Here is a 6,895-nt window from a genome sequence, read left to right on the forward strand (position 1 = left end):
ACCTGGCTGATGCATGTAGCAACCAGCCTGTCAGTCTAACTGATACCTTTTTTGACTTCAGGACATTTCTTGGAGTTTTGACTTGTTTTTCTAAAGCACCTATACTGTAGTATCATTCTGCTAGTCTAAAGACCGCTGAAGACTGTGGGAGTCTTACTGTTGCCTTCAGTGGGCTCTGAGTCACCACCAGCACTGGTGGCCTAAGACTTCTTCTGTCTGACTCCTGCAGGTCTGGTGCATTGCATCTTTTTACTGCTTTTGTGGCTGTTGGGGCTGTGTTAATAGGATCCAGCACCTCTTGTTGAGCAATTATACAGATTCACTCATAAATGAACTCTGACATTAAATTCAAATGCGAAGGCCTCCCAAATGTAGCTTGTGAACAAAGGTCCTGGTTTTCTCTGATTAAAACATCACACATTTGCAAATTCTCTGATTTTAAAACCCCCAAATCCGTGATTAAAATGAAAAGCTACCAGTGTGTGTGTGTGTGTGTGCGCGCGCGCGCGCACACACACACACACACACACACATATATGGTGTATGACTCCGTGCCTCCATGTGTGGCTTCCCACCCAGCCCAATGGCACACAGCTCCTGGTCCATATGTGCCATTGGGCCGGGCTGGCCCTCCCCGCAGGGCTTCCTGCGGACATCTCCCTGCTCCCTCAGGGAAACTCTGCCAGCCACAGAGAGCTCTTTGTACACATGGAAAATCCATGTGTGCAAACCGTTTAAAATGAAAAATCTACTTTGTTAAAAGGGAAAGCCTGCAGTTTTTTTCATTTTTCCGTGGGAAATAGAAAGCCCGGATCCCTGCTTATGAATAGGTTTACGAAAATGGTTGTTGGGATTTCTCTTAATTACTGGTTGTATATTAATATTGTCTCGCATGTAACTTTATTTTATGCAGTGCTAATGTTAATCTCTTGATTTAGCCAAATTGAGAAGTGTTGGTTATTATGTATGGGGTAAGGAGAACTTGATTATCAAAAATAGTAGAGAGGCAGGGACAATATTTTGAGTGTACACACAAGACACAGCTCACATGTTTGCTACTAATTCATGTCTTGAACAAACATCTTGTATATAAAAATGAAATTCAAACATAAACATGTAAAACAATAAAAATGTTACCATTACTTCATTTACACTGATGGCTGGGGGAGAGGGGTTTGTTTTTTTAAAACACTTTTTAGTAAAAGAAAACTTTGAGCTCATGTCCACCACTTGGGATGTTAGACTACATTATGCTACTAGGGTGTTTACTAGATGTCAAAATAACAGTATTGTTTCAAAGCTGTTCGGCATTGATAAATCTTTTAAAAGTGACCCCTACATTGCAAACGTTTACTAAGGCAGCAGATTCCTTTTACCAAACACTGCAGTGATTTGTGACCTATTAGCTATCGCCTAATTTCCTCCTCCCACCCCATCCCTTAATATTCAATGTGTTAGAAAAACTTTTTTTGTTTTGCTTTGACCAAATACAAAAACCACTGCCTTCGCCTGCTGGTGCTGTTCCCTTTGCTTGCTGGTTTTGGCTTGGAGACATTTCTTCTACTGACTGAAGTGGTTTTTCAGCTTGAGATATTTTTGAGGAAATGTTTTGATGTTTGCTCTGTTGCTCAAGGCATCTTTTGATTAGAAGTCCCCCTGGCATTGCATGAGTCAGGAGTTTCCACCTAAATATTTATGTTTTGCACACATCCATCGTCTTAAATTCTGTACCTGTAGTTTGCAAGAAAGGAAATGGATTTGTAATGTCTGACCATGCTATTGCTCTGTTTTGACTTTTCTTCCATGTGTAATAGTGTCATAATAGCATATTATGGTAGCCACTTCCAAGTTAACTTCATGAGGTTTTTTAATTACATTGGGATTTGACTTCTAGTGGTTTCCTCCCTCCCCCAAATCATATATATATAAAAAAAGAAGGTTGTTCTATGTATTTAACTGTGTGTGTGGAAGTGAAACACCAACTTTTTCCCTTTGAAGAATAAAGTTTAGAACTACAGGATTCTTTTTTTTTTTTTTTTTTAAATGCTGAGGACAAGACTTGCATTTCTGTTGAAGAAAAAAAGTAGTGAAACATATGGAACTCTCTTTTAGCATATGAATGATTTGGTACCACTAAAACCTGTTTATGGGCATGTTCTATGAATTTTGTGTAGTTTGTTCCTTTCTTTCCCCATTTCTGTTCTGTAACTACTATTCTCATGTTCTGCATAAGATTATGGATCAGGCCAGTAACAAATGGAGTACTGTTTCAATAAACTACTTATAAGGATATTAAAATGCATGTGAAGGTCATCTCCTAAAATGTAATGATGTCTTCAAGAAAGATTCATTGAACTGTAAACGTGCTTTCTCAGAGTGCAACTGCAAAGTGTGTGTGTGTGTCTTTACACAGTAGTATACTATTGCTACCCAAAATATCATTGGTATGTTATATTGTATATTTGTTCCCTCAGCAAAAAAAAAAATGTTTTAAAATTGTCCTATGAACCTCCTTTCACATGCATTCTCTTAAGGATGTGCCCAAGACTGTAGTCCCATAACTGCGTAAGCGGTAGTGGTGGCAGTAGACTTCAATCGCACTACTCATGTGAGTTGTTATGAACATGCTTATGCATTTACAGGATCAGGGTCCAGTTTGTGTCCCCTGCCACTCTACCTACTTACCCCTTTTTACATGGGATTAGTGCATGCATGCTTGCATAGGAGTGTCTGATGAACAGTACAAAAATCACAGTAAATTAATAAGAATGGTCTCTGGATGTCCTCAAGGTTTAAGATTAAAAATACAGTCATCAGTGTACATCTGTGTTAATTAGGTCAAAGTAGAGGCTCATATGTTTAAACTTAGATTTATTTTAGTTGTTTTTTTTTAATTAATAATTTGTTAAAGTGCCAGAGTGCTTAAGAGAGGAAAAAAGTTTTAGTTTTAGCTGAACAAAGGGCCCTGAGTTCCTGCCTCTGACACTGTGTGCCTTCTGCAAAAGGAATACAGAAGGGGCAAAAACAATCTGGACTGTTTGTTGAAATGATAACTTACTTCAGGTAATAACTGCATAGCAGTTAATATATTTGGAGATCTGCGAGTCGAGAGAAATGTTAAAGGAGTGCGTGGTTATTAATGGTGAACACATGCACTGCTGTCACAGTGGTCTGTGAATCATCTCATCTCTACTTCCTTTGGCTAATATCCTCAAGTCCCTTGACCAAAAATGAGTACAATGTCTAGGGTTATTTGGGTTGACAGAGTGGGGTGTGGTTCTGTTCCAGTTGATTCAGAAGCTGATGCAGCCGTGTTTCTTGTGGAAGTTCTCAGGGCAGCAATCTGAGTAGAGTCATTTGCATCAGGACAGTATTTTTATGGAGAAGGATCTTCCCAATCACTTGATACCTCCTGGTCTGTTTGGTAATGTTCCTGAGCCAGAGTACAGGGACTTCAGTTTGTATGTGTGGAAAATAAATAGGCTGTCATTATGCAGGTCAGATTCTCCTGCAAATGGCAAACATGTACAGTTATTGGTCAACAACTGTAGCATGACCTTGTGCCCCAGTTGGCTGAAGATGATATAATGCCTCATCATAACTTAGGTAGACTCAGGCCAGAATATATTTAGTGGTCTAAGAGTCAAATAAGGGACTTGAATACTGATTTCATGCACATCATGGCAAAAGCCGTGCTAATGCACAGTAGAATTAGTCTACTGTGCATTAACATGGCTAAAAAGGTGTGCGCTGGTGCTACTGAGCAGTAGTGGCAGTTACTGCGCATTTAGTTAGTACCTGTTATTACAGGTGCTAAACTTAATGCGCAGTAACTACAGCACATTAATACACATGTAGACATGCCCTCTGAAAACAAATCTAAGCTGCTCTGTTAGTGGCTTACTTGCATCTGAATATATTCTGTCTACTGCCCACTTATCACAAATGAATTAGCCAACTTTCATCTGACTCCATGCCAATACTTATTTTATCTTTATCTTTATCTTTGTCCCTGTCTTTTTCTTTGTGTGCCATAATACCAAATGTGCCCCAACTAGAGGACTGCTGTGCTGTAGGCTTCAGGTAGCAGAGAGCAAAGGGAAGACCTGGAGAACGGGGATGGAGAAAAATGTAAAATTGAGGGGAAGATGTGTGCAGAATAATAGTACTTCATGATAGGAATCCAGTAAAGGTGTCTTGGCACAATAATAATTCAAGGTTAGAAATTTCTCATTATTTAATAAATGTTTAGAGCAAATGCAGAACTAGAAACAGAAATTTCTAGGGCTGCTTTTAACTGATTCACCAAATTTATATTTAAAATTAATACTTTGTGGGAACTTGAAGCTCTGTTCAAGTGTTGAAAATCAAGACAGTACAGTTATAATCCTGTTAATTATGGCAATAATCTTGACAAAGGTACTGCAGCTCCTAAAGAGGCACAAGTGAATAGCAAAGAAATGATTATTTAATCCCTAGTCGGTCCAGGATTCTATCAAGTCACCTGTTTTTTTTTTTCTTATTATAAAATAATAATTTATAGCAATTAATTGTTACCAGGATGAATTAAACTCATGATAAATAATTCTATTCTAATTTATTTTCAATCATCATCTTGAGGAAATAGCAATCAAAACAAAACAAAAAACCCCCAGGCATACAGGGATAATCCTACTATATGCAAAAGTATGACACCTAGAAAGACAAAAGACTGTTCATAACTTTTTAATGTGTTATAATTATCCATTAAGACCACTTCAGAAACTTGATACAAAAGAGTTTCCTTGCAGAAAATTTTACTTGCTGTAAACAACATAGTTCCTGCACTCATTTCAGAGCAGAAAATCACATTAGCTGTCTGTATCAAATTATGAACCCTGCGTTACGCTGTGTGTGTGGAATAGCAATACTGTGATTTGTCCCAGGGTAGCCTGTTATGCTGTATTCTAGACAGCTGCCTGGGAAAGCTGGCTGACTGACCTATTTTTGACCATCACTGAGCTATGGTCTGACACAGTCGGCTCTGACAAAGCTCATGCCTCTCTCAATCGGTCTCTAAGATATCACCCTGCCCTGCCTTCTGCTGGAGCTATCTGAATAGCAATCTCGAATCAACAATGACTCAGTTTCTGGCCCAGAACAGTGCTCACAGGGACCCACAAATCTGATGGCAAGCAGCAACAGTAGATCTGGGCTTTCTCAGTGTGTGTGCATGGCACAGAAATGGAGGCTGTACTCAAGAGCAGGGTTCAATTGGTTCAAGAAGCCTACCATTGTCAAATTTAAGAAGGACTTCTATGAGGGATTTGGCCAAGCCTGATGTGCTGACAAAGCACAGGCTTGCAGAAGGGGTGAGGTTGGAATAGGGGATGGTGTGTTTGCCAACTTTATCTTCAAAGAACTGTAATGCTCTTTAATGCTTTAAGAGTAAAGTCACGGTTAAGTAATTCCTCTGCTAAGCTTACATTCCTGGCTTCCTGCCACCACCTCTGTGAAGCTCTCAGCCAGTGAGTGTAGGTGACTAGAGGCAAAACACAGCAGGTGTCAGATACTGGGTTTAAAATTTTGCAGCAGATGAAGGACACCATCCTACAGCTCAAGGACAGATGCCAGGCCAGAGGTTTGAGCCTGGTTGTGTACCCTTAAGTCTTAGAGCTAGAAACTGTTATCCAGACTGGCCAGAGCTGTCCTAACTTGTCAGAGCTAGTTCACTTGGAAGCCTGTTGTACCCACTTGTAACAATGTTAATTGTACAGTGTAATAGTGGATACTTTATACTTGGGTCCCAATTTAGCAAATTAATGTTAAGCACATGCATAATTACCTGGTTGATCTGGAACCATAACATGTTACATGGACCCTGGAATAGATTTCACTAAGATCTCTATCTAGAAACAGCAGACAACTGCTAACTTGAATTCCTTCCTTTCCTTTTGCGTGTCCTTGTGACAAGGTATTTAGCAGAGTTTGCAGATTTGTTGGAATCTGACAGGGCCACACTGTGAGCACTAATTCTGAGGCTTCAAACTTTCAACCTTTGGGTTTCCAGCCACTCTCCCCAGTGCCCAGGCCGCTGGAGCAGGGTACAGCTTGAATTGAATTGCATATAATCAGGCTGTGGCCACTCCTGTAGCCAGGTGAATATCTGAAGGCCTTTCATATGTGCAAATGGCTGACTGGTTTGTATACACAAATGTGCACAGAAGTGTTCTTGGGGAAAAAAAAAACAAAACTTCCACAAACAGTTGTGAACATTGAACTTGGAAAACCATTAAAGGCTGTGTGGGGGAGCTGCAGTATTACATTAGGTCTCATTACTGCATGCTGAGATCTCAAGCTAGGGAAATATAAGAACAATAAAGAAGATGCTAATTTGGCCCCTTTGTGCCAATATTACGAGCACCCCTAGAATTACGTAGTAAAAGAACCAACAGTCACTGAAGAAAAAGCTATCTGCATTAATTCTCTCTCAAGCCCTGGGAGCCTAGAATTGCAAATTTTAAGAGCACTCATACAATCAGAAGTGTTTGAAATTATAACCCAGCTGTAAGACATTTTACAAGCATCATTTATAGCTGACACTAATGTGATAAAATAGATACAGTGCACATTAGCTCCCCTGCCCAGGGTGAATCATCTGAGACATGCATTCTGAGGGGGGTACTTTTTATTCAGTGAAGCTCTCTACCCCCAGTATTTTCCATCTAGGCTAAGTACAGACAGTCAAAAAGCCTGAGGCTGAATTGATTCAGTCTTTGCAGATTAATCTAAGCTTGCAAAGATTGAACCAATAAGCAAATGAACAGACATTTACTTTTGATTCAGGAAATGCAACCACATGCCTGAAGTGGCTCAGGCCAGAAAATGGGGGGGGGGGGGGGGGGGGGGGGGAGGG

At 40.0% G+C, this 6,895-nt stretch overlaps 1 protein-coding gene across 3 annotated transcripts in view; it reads left to right on the forward strand.

The window, feature by feature from the left end:
- PQLC1 (PQ loop repeat containing 1) overlaps window positions 1-6,895 on the forward strand; it is a 104,732-nt gene that overhangs the window by 67,856 nt on the left and 29,981 nt on the right. The window lies entirely within an intron of this gene.

Source organism: Alligator sinensis, unplaced genomic scaffold, assembly GCF_000455745.1.
Source record: "Alligator sinensis unplaced genomic scaffold, ASM45574v1 scaffold969_2, whole genome shotgun sequence".
Classification (NCBI taxonomy): domain Eukaryota; kingdom Metazoa; phylum Chordata; order Crocodylia; family Alligatoridae; genus Alligator; species Alligator sinensis.